At 37.3% G+C, this 10,359-nt stretch overlaps 1 protein-coding gene across 4 annotated transcripts in view; it reads left to right on the top strand.

Annotated features, from left to right (window-relative positions):
* The first annotated feature begins 223 nt into the window (after positions 1-223).
* Positions 224-10,359, top strand: part of FILIP1 (filamin A interacting protein 1) — a 111,624-nt gene continuing 101,488 nt past the window's right edge. For 2 of the 4 annotated variants that reach the window (XM_074861892.1, XM_074861891.1), the window contains exon 1: positions 224-649. The gene's annotated coding sequence lies outside the window, so the exon portion shown is untranslated. The remainder of the gene's footprint in view (positions 650-10,359) is intronic. The other 2 variants (XM_074861893.1, XM_074861894.1) reach the window with 2 other exon arrangements.

Below are 10,359 nucleotides of genomic sequence, written 5' to 3'. Positions count from 1 at the left end.
TCTCTAGCAGTCTGAAATATATGCATAAATACACATCTTGTACTTGCTGCTTTAAATAGTGATTACTCCTGTGAAGTCACTGGAAGCCCTTAAAAGGATTTGACAGTTTCCCCACAATCTTTCAGTGAATGTAGTAGCTGGGCTGCGCAGTGCTACATCCACTGATAATTCAGCAGCTGAGGAACTCAGCAAAGCCTGCTCCAAACTTCTCAGCTGTTGACAGGCTTGACTTGCTGAGAACACTGGTTAAATATAGCACAAGCGAGCTGAGCTCAACAAAGTCATTGCTGTAACACTGTGTGAAGAGACCAGAAGAGGGGAAATACAATCTGAGAACTAAACTGCCAAAGCCTAACACCACCTAGCAACAGTTGAAAAAACTTTTAAACAAAAGTCTGGGTGAGACACAGACGGAGTATACCTCCTACTTCTCCTGCCTGGGATTTCTGCGAGAAGCAGCTCCGGTCTTCAGTTCTCTACCCCATTTCCTTCATTACTTCAGCTGCTGGTAGACCTAGAAAAGTGGGAAAAGTTTCTGTCTTTGTGTTCTCCTGGGCTGGATCAGTCTACTACTGTGGTAGTAGCGTGGGACGAGCTACTGCAGTCTTGCGGTGTAAAGGATATATTCCTAGGTTCGTGTTGCTGACAGGTAAGACTGGGCTAACCGCTCCAATGCATTCTTTTTGAAAGAAGTTATTTTCTTTTCTAGTGACTATTGTGTCTTTCCTTCTATGAACAATCTTCCACATGATTCGGAAACATCAGCAGATGAAAACTGGGAAAAAAGTTTTAGATTTTTTTTTTTTACACTTTCATAACAAAAAACATTGCTTAAATAACTTTTGCAGTTCTTAGAATCAGCATAATCAAGTAGTAGTAGTATGAAAAAATGTGTATAGATTTTGACATGTATCTTGCTTCTATTTGCTTACATGCTGACAGAAGACAAACCAACATTTAAGAATAGAATACATATCATCCCTTACCAGTGATAGTATAGCAGCTATTTAAAACAATGGCAGCCTGTGTGATAAGTAAGAGGAAATAGCCATTCAGTAACTGAATTAACTGAATACTTTGTGATCCAGTGCATTTCTACTTTTTGTTTCCTTACTAACTTTGAGCCCACAGGCACACCTGGTGCCTTTCGTACTATCCTTGTGACAATAGCTCTTGGTTCTTCCTCTTGTACTTATTTACATAGAACTAATATTAATCTCTGCTCGATTGATTAGCTGTATAATGCAACCGTCCTAAAGACTGACCTTATGTTTATTGTACCCAAGTGTGATTGAGCTGGGCCATTGTTGTTAAAGTATTTCTTTCTTTTAGCAAAATAAATGAGAAATCAGCTCTCAGATGTTTTACCCTGACAGCAGAATGGAAGCTTGTTTGTCTGTTGGAAATACATATCCTATGGCCCCATAATGGTCATGTAATTTAAGGGAGGAATTGCTTAGTATGATTTGCTTTGTCTAAACTGACAAAAGCTGTTTGGTCAGTTGAAGAATGAATCCCCCCCACCCCATCTTTTAAAGTAATCTTCTCCAAACAAAAGAAATCTAGTATGCATGAATCTTTAAAAGACGTACTGATTATAAATTCATATGCAATATGAATTCAGTTATGAAGGCAAAGATTTAAAGAATGATCTTAACCAGTGCAAAAACCCTGCTCACAGATTTATGTAGAGCTGTCTCAGATGAAAAATATTTGTCCTAAAGAAGGAGTGGACTGACTGAGTCTGTGCTGTCAGTGGCATTTGACAGTCTGTGGACTCTGGGACTGCCTCAGGAAGATGAGAAGGTCTTGCTTTAGCTAAATAATTCTAGTTTCAGCCCTGCATACTATATAAATGACATCAATACCACATCTTAGCAGTGACATGCTTACAGATTGGATGAAATTAAAATACTCTGAAGCAACTTTGACTTGGTGGCTGAGAATGTAACTGCCTGTGAAACAATAAGATAAATGAAGTATTAGGATGAAGGAAAATTCTTAAAAGCAAAAATAATATAGTTTACATTTTATTTCATAGCTAGGGTCACACTACTTAAGCACTAAATAGGAATACTTTTTGGTGGCCATGATTTAATGTGATAATCATTACTGTATAATTACTACAGCACTATGATATCCCAAATCTAAATCTCAAAAGGAAACTTTGGTATTACTTTTTAATATAGGCATATTCCGAGAAAGTTATTTTTTCGTAAGAAAGCTGTACAGTGAGAACTAAAGCTGAGACAATATGATTTGTACAATTTTTGTCATCTTGATATTAGACTGAAAATTACTGTTTCTTCTTTTGACAGAGTTAATTGGCAAATAATAAACTGTAGAGAAATGGTGAATTTGACCTTTTGAATATATAGGGATGACAAAATCAGGGAAAATGCTATGCTAATTATTGACCGCTTTTTGGTTTTAGTTGTTGCTAAGCATAATGTATGGTTTTACAATTTCACTTTTCTTGCACAATTTACTTTCAGCAACGTTTTTAAAGGCAAAAAGCAAATTTATTAGCCTGATAACTGTCAAATTAAGTGTCTTTTGAACAGTCTGATAGCAACTTCCAACTCTTAACACGTGGAGTTGTGGTTTTACATACATCTGTCTTCCTTTCCACTTTAAAATGGAGGAGGAGGCTAAAATTACTCTTCTCAACAGGTGTCCACAAAGAGGCTCTGGGATTTTCCAATCCAATCTGTGGAAGATGTAATGTGGCTATTCAACAGATGGTTTCATATTTGAAGAATAGCCAATTCTACTAATGACTACAGTGAAACCAAGCTCAATTTTGTATCAAATCAAAAAGTAATTTAGGTTTTGGCGATACAGTCCATTGTAGAGATTTTCTCGGAAGACAAGTAGACATAGCATACCTATTTATTTTCTCCCTTATATATTATTTTGATTTTGTTTGTATTCCCATAACTGTGGAATGAATGGTGCCTTTCATGGTGCTAAAGACTGTGTATTCCTCCCAATCTGAATCCACTTCCAGACTCTGCCTGTGTCTCATTCTTTCACCTTCATTACAACAATATTATAATTTATGGCCTCTTTTAGCCAATCTAGCCACAGCTAAAGTCATCATCTTAACTGAGTATTTTGTCATCACCTCAGTCTTTCAATGTCTTTATAGAATGTCTGGTTCTTTTTAACACCAAATTCAAAGACTTGAAATTCATCTTCAAAGCTCAGCACTGTTCTGTCCCTGACTACATCTGCCCTGATTTTCCCATACTCCTCCCACTCAGATCTGATAGACTATTAACCTTTGGCTCTGGTGTTAACTGGTCCATCCTCTATGCTACTGGCTTTAGTAAGCTTGAAATTGACCTGTTGACATATGAGTTTTCTATAGTGCCTCTTAGTTTAGCACCTGACACTAATGTCATGAAAGACTAAACTCATCGACTAACAAATCTGTGTTGACCAAGGTAGGACTCCTGAAGGTATAGTTGTGCTTCCTGGGAGCAGCTTGTGGAGTAAGAATAAGTATACTGGGAAATCTCTACTTTTACTAGTATGCCCTGTTTTGTTCCTCTGGGTCACAATTTCACCAATGTAGCCATTGCCACACTAAAAGCTTTTTACAGGTGTATCAGGAAAACTCCTCCTGCTACTGGATCTTTCTGTTGGCACAGATTCTATATGTGCTTAATTTAAGGCTTTTGGTAATCTCATCTAACTCAGTTGATGTGCCCCCAGACATAAATTAAGACTGTGCCTCAGAGCTGTGCTGAGTCAGAGGCCAGGTTTATGCCACTGAATTCAGAGTGAGATTTTCTTTGAGTTTAATAAGATCGGGTCTTAATCTTCAGTAATTAACAGATAAATTTCCAGTCCCCTCAAGAGCATTTAACAAAATGGATCATCTATATTCCTGTCCAAATAATTTTCTTCCTAAGAGACATTTTACTTTTTCTCTAATTTCCGGTTTCTTCCCTTCCTTTCTTAAGGTCTGTTGTTGCCGTTTGCCTTACTATTTTAACATATAAACTGAATTTGAGGGCAGGGATTTTGTCCGTCTACATGTCTAAAATGCCATTTGGAGAAACAGAGCTATATTATTTGTGAAGAAGCCAAATGAAACAAGAAAACAAGGGAGAAGAAACTCCATCTATTTCCTATTTCACAAAAAATATTTAGTATATAAAACCTAAGATAAGAACTGAAAGCTCGAAAGATAAAATAACATATGTGATAAAATAATGATAATCTGTGTATAGAAAAGTTTAAATGTTTCTTTACAAGAAGCACAAATACCTATACTTTTCAGCTTCATCATCTTATTCTGGTGCTTTTCATTTTTAATCTTTTCTCTTTTCATTTCTCAGTGTTTTCTACTGAAAGTTGTTTCCTAATTTTATACAGAATACTGGGAATTATTTGGGGACTACAGGCTTTTCTTGTTATTGGAGGATATTGGATAACAAGGAAACAATTATTTCATAAAGAATTAAGATTTCTTAACCTCTCTTTTTCTCATTTAATATCTAGTATTTGTACCAAGTTAGTGATACTAGAAAAATTAAGCATTTATAACACAGTCCTGTAGTTATTCTTTGAGGTACTGGTGCCCCAGGAACTATTGTGCCTATTTCCTGTTCAGGAGAGATAGTGGGAGTCTCTAATCATGTTGAAGGTTGTGTGACTCCTAATGTATTTGTGAAAATTGTGCCTTTCTGGATACTTGATCAGATTTTTCCTTTTTATTTTGGGTCTTTTCACCTACTCCTCCAACTTCTGCAGATAATCTGCACTTTCTGTATTACTTTTTATTCTTACCATCATAGCAAAATAAGTGCTAATATCAATGCAAACACAAAGTCTTCCTAAATTGCGACTGCCTTTTTTTTTTTTTTTTTTTTTTTTAATTCAAGGTGGCTTTACCCTATCATTCTTATTCTGCTTCGGCTGGACTATATCTCTAAATCTTTTCCCCGAGTGAAGTATGATATGTAAGATTACATAGATTGTGGTCTCCTCCAAAATGGTTTACACACTTTGCAAATACAGAGAGAAAATTCCTACAATTAAAAGCATCCTGGAAGTGCAATTGCATTTTATTTTGAAATCAGTCTTCTATAAACATACAGCTGTTAAATTACATGATTTATCCCAGGCTGTTTAGTGAGTAGTGTTCTGAGCCAATGAAATGTCATTGCTTTTTTTTCCCCCCAGTTAATAGGAAATTGTTATATGTGGTTATTGTAGAACGGAGAAGAAAATTAAGAATTCCAACATCCAGTTCCTTAATTTTGCAGCTCTATGAGAGCTGAAACTTAATCAGAAATGTGCGTATGTGTATGCATGTGTACGTGCCTTTTGTAAGACAAGAAATGCTTTTTGGCATTACAGAATGCATTGCTGAAGGAGTGGGACAAACACATCCGAAGTACAGGGAAATAGGCTGGAGCTTGTACTTTTTCCCTTAAATGGGCAACCCATCTAGTTGCTGTTCGCTGACACAAGCAAAGGGGTGTGTGAATCTAAAAGATTGCTGTACGTTGTCCAAATGAATTTCATTTCAAAGCTGATAAAATGGCAGTTAAAATCTTAATTATCTATGATGTGGCCAGACTCATTCAGATATAAACCAGTGAGGTTTCAGAACAAGAGGAAAAACCTCGATGAATTTGCAGTAAAGTTTTTCAGTTTGATTTGTATATTTTAAGAGCTCTTTAATACAGTAAGGGTTGCTTTTTTGCTTTTCCTTTTTGGGGAAATGGTGTCAAAGAGTATAATGTTTTTTGATTTATGCAGTTCAAAAGTTTGTTCCAGTACATATGCAAAAGTAATATTTTGGAAACTAAATCCATTTTCTATCTGAAGTCCACAGTATTTAGAGGCTTGTAGGTTTGGGTGGGGGGAGGTATCGAACTAATTAGTGTGTTATGGCTGTGGATAGCAAGAGCTACAGCTTCACTAACAAACTTCTTTAAAAAAACTGAGAAAAAGTGGATTCTATTGTAATAACAGAAAAAGATTTTTTTAGAAACTGGTTTTAAGGCTGCTCCTATTAAAAAAAAAAAAAAAAGTAATTGAAAATGAAAGCTCATGTGTCCTTGGTACAACAATTTTCATTAGAGTTTATCAGACTGCTTGCATTTTTCAGAAAATATAAAGCAAATGAACGCAGCAGAAAACAGGACACTGCTAACATCAGTGTAATCAAATTTCTGCCAACTTGCCTTGTTTATCTAAGAGATCTCTGTGAAAATAAGGTCTTTCCCACACATGCATGAGTCATAGGATGTAATGGGGCTAAGCAGGCTTGCTTCAGCTTTCTAATGTGCATATATCTAAACTAACCTGTTTTAGTGCCTGTTCCTGCAACGAAATGAGATCTAGCTTGACATCAGGAAGGGAGAAATGTTGGTGAGTTCATGGTGCTATTTCAGTGCAATAACCTGAATGCTAAGGAAACAATGCAATTTCCATTTATTGGGAAAACTGCAGTTACTGTGACAACAAATATACACTAAAAGAAAAACATATACAATTTATCCTCAAGTTCAAATTTGTGAACATAGTAGATAGATAGGACATTCATAAAACCTCACACTACCTAGTTATGTGACTCAAAGTACATTGTTACTTTTAAGATATATAATCCAGATTGTTAAAAAAAAAAAAATCTCTTTGAAAGCCACAAACAAGGACATAAATGAAGGGGTGACAAAGCACATGTGGTTAACCATGACTGGTTTAGTGTTGGGCTGACTAAAATTAAAAAAGAATTAGGCGTATATTTCTCATACTAAAGCTATTCAATTCCTGTGTCTATCATTCATACTTATGCCCAAAATCTGACTTGTCCCACCATCTGTAATCACAAAACCTCTTGGATCTAACTTTTAAGGTAAAAGTTACAGTAGTTCTTCTATAGTGTCATTTCTTCTCCTTTTATTCTTCTACAAGGACCTCTGTAATAGAAAGAAACATTAATTATATTCCAGTAAATAAGGTTTTCAGTTCCTCAATCTGATAAAATTCTTTAGAGAAAAATAAACATTCCAATTTTTGACTCTGGGCATGAGACGGAAGGGAACGATGCCATGGTAGATGTCCTCAAGCATGTCAAACATAGTGCAGAACAAGATGTCCCTTCTGCACGGAGGGACACACATGGCAACAGAGCTTGTGAGTGCCAGAGGAACCACGTGTTACAAGGCAGCTGGCTATGGAAACCACTGCCGCTTCGAGCGGCAGGAGCCAGAAGCTAGAATCCAAGTCACAAAAGGCATCACACTGCAAACAGTAAAAGACAGGGTCACAGTAACATGTCCTCTGAATGAGAGGTGCCACTTATGGAGTTCAGAACCAGAATTTAGGTGGAAGGAACCTAGAACCTACAAGTCATCCAGTCTCACTCAAAGTGAGACTAACTCCAGAGTCTGAACAGATTGTTTAGGGCTTTGATTATTTTCAGTTTTCTTGAGTATTTTTAATTTGTAATTATTCTAAGGTCTCATACCTTATTTGGATCACAAAGTTTTGAACATGGCTAGCTGAGGAATATTTTGCCAGTGATGATAATCATTGTCTTGAAATCCATACACTGAGTAAAAGATGGCTGGAGAGATGGCTGATAGTAACATAAATCACAGGCCTTTGGCACTTTCAGAATTACAAAAGAAACAATATCTGTAGGGGTTTTTTGTTCAATTTTGTTATGTGTGATGTGTTATATCCTAAAATAAGCATAATAAGAACGAAAAATCTTGTATGTACTTTTCTATCCTAGTTTACTCCAGGTTTTGGAATGAATGCACACCCTCCTCCTCCCTGCCACATTCCCTTTGAAATCCAAACATTTAGAATTAGGATACCACTAAAGTGCCATCTCTCTGCAAAAGAATCCTGGAGAAGAGGTTAAGTACATTCTATCTTTATCTTTCTGCATAGTTCAATAAACTGAAAGGCTAGCATTGAGATTGTAAGTAATAAGCAAATAAGGAAGGAAAAGAGAGATGCTGCTTTTGAGGAAGTGAACCTTGGAGACTGCTTTCACTGCTGAGTTCACTTTTCTTACTGAACATCTCTTTCCAATTGTATCCTAATGAGGAACAGAGCATGATGCACATACGGCAAACAGTGTTCCTAGATGGAGTTCTGGTTAACCTGAGAGTAGCTTAGGCTTTTTTGGTTTAGAAAAGCCCTTGGTTGTGGAAACATCTAAATTTACCTGGTGGTGATTACTATAGCATGAAGTAAGGACAAAGTAGTGGCTTTGTGGCACTCAAAGGTATGTGGCAGTCAGTCTTCCCATATAGGATTCCTCGTACCTCCTAAGAATAACCACTGAAGACAGTTATTCTTCTCTTTAGATGAATCAACAAGTAACATTCATAAAACTGTATACTGTAAGTGAAATTTTGCCATCATCACTGGAGGTGAGTGGAAAAAAGGCTAGGGAATTCTCACAGCTGGTGGAGTACAGAGGTCTCAGATCCCATTCTACTTGTCTAGAGCAAACTCAGCACTTGCTGCAGAGAGGAACTTGAATACCTAATATGACTTGCACACACACAGAGGTCATACTAATTATCCTCAGAGCTTTTTTAATTAAAAAAAGATGCCATATTGTCCAGTGGGGGTTAAGTTAGTGACGAAGTTAGTGAGATTTAAGAAGAAGGGATCATACTTTGAAAGACATCAGAATGGTCTAGGACAGACAAGAAGTGCTTCAGCAGGAGGCCAGGAAGCTTGATATTTTAAAGCTAGGGGCCTCTAAACCATGGGTTAACCAGATTAACAGCATCTTTAACTACCCTGCCTTGAATCCATATGGGCACTGATTTTAAAAGCAGCTTATAAGTTGGAGAAAAAAATAACTAAACTGATTTTCCCGCTTTCAGAGAACACATTCTTAAACCCCAAATTATTTTGGAACAGCTTTCTATTAGAAAGATGGAGAGTGTACAACGTAAGTCTTTGATACAGAATTGGATCTATTTGTAAATGGAAATACACAACAGGATTGCTGTGGTACTTGGGGGCCCAGGAGGACCTGTTCAGAGTCCTCTCTGTGACAGTGACACAGCTAGCTGGCTCCAGGAAAACAAATTCCCTGCAGTGCTACTAGTTTCTAGCACCTGTTCAGTACCAGCCACACAACCTGTATCACCACACTGTGTCACTAATGAAGTGCTAGAAAGATACGTGATGTTAGCTATAGATGGTGTAGCTTAGACAGCACAAAGGAAACACAGGAAAATATCAGAAATAAACTGAATAATCTACATAAGTGTTTACTGAATACCCTGAATGTAACACAACAGTTTGTAACAGTTTGTTAAGGAATAAGTAGAGGCAGGAACAATTCTACAGGCTACTGCTGTCAACTCAAAAAATCCCTTCAAGACAACAGTGAGTATCTAAAAATGAGGCAAGCGTGACTGCACACAAGGAGGGTTAATTTAAATGCCTCCAGCAGTAGTTGTATAAACAAAGACTAAATCACACTGCAGGGGATAGGCTGTAAGAGTTACAGGATATCTGACAGATTGCTTATTAATCAGAAACACTTTGCTAAATTCAGGTTCCCTCTCCAGAATATTCTTGCCATGTTTGAATTTTGTTGTTTATCCTTTTCAAATAATGTTACCTTAAAATGTGAGGTGCTAGGTATCATATGGGGGAAGAGGAAGGCTGGTTAAATGACTGGCTTTCACATCAGTGAAATGACTCTCAGCAAGTTATTTACTTCTACACTTTTAATAACACCTGGGATGTTACAAGAATAAATATAGTAGTGACTTTGACACCCTGAGATGTTGCAGTATTGAACATCATGTCAACAGCTTTGAATGAGGAGACATAAATAGCCATCCTTGGAAACCAGATTCTGCTGGGAGAAGTAAGAATACAAGTTGAATTAGTCTGAATGACAAGAATATGTATTTTTAGAGGATCTCCCCAGAGGGAAGCATAGCTGTGCCCTGAGTTGCGGGTAGCATGAAATCAGCCATACTGGTAAAGTACAGCAGAAAAAGGAAAGAGGAGTACCAGGGATGTGACCAGGAAGCTGCAAGAACAAAATCATACCAAAATAGAAACCAAACTGGTGTCAATACTAAGATGTTTCAGGAAAAAACAAACCATTCCCTCAGGTTCAGTTGTACCAGAAGTAATTCATAGGGCAAAGACAGTGCTGTTAGCTCCTGAGCTTGTTGTTATTTTGGGAGTGCTCAGGACAAGCTGCCTGGTACAAGAAGGAGGCTGCTGGGGAAAAAAGGAAAAGCTTGGAAGAAAAAGGATCTTTCAGGGAAGGGATGGGCAGGTGGTGACTGCCCAAATTAGCTGGTAGTGTGGCAGTCCCGGAGACACTGTGGGGCTGGG

Source organism: Strix uralensis, chromosome 3, assembly GCF_047716275.1.
Source record: "Strix uralensis isolate ZFMK-TIS-50842 chromosome 3, bStrUra1, whole genome shotgun sequence".
In the NCBI taxonomy this organism is placed as follows: Eukaryota; Metazoa; Chordata; class Aves; order Strigiformes; family Strigidae; genus Strix; species Strix uralensis.
Note: the sequence above shows the minus strand (reverse complement) of the source record. Positions and strands in the feature narration are given on the sequence as shown.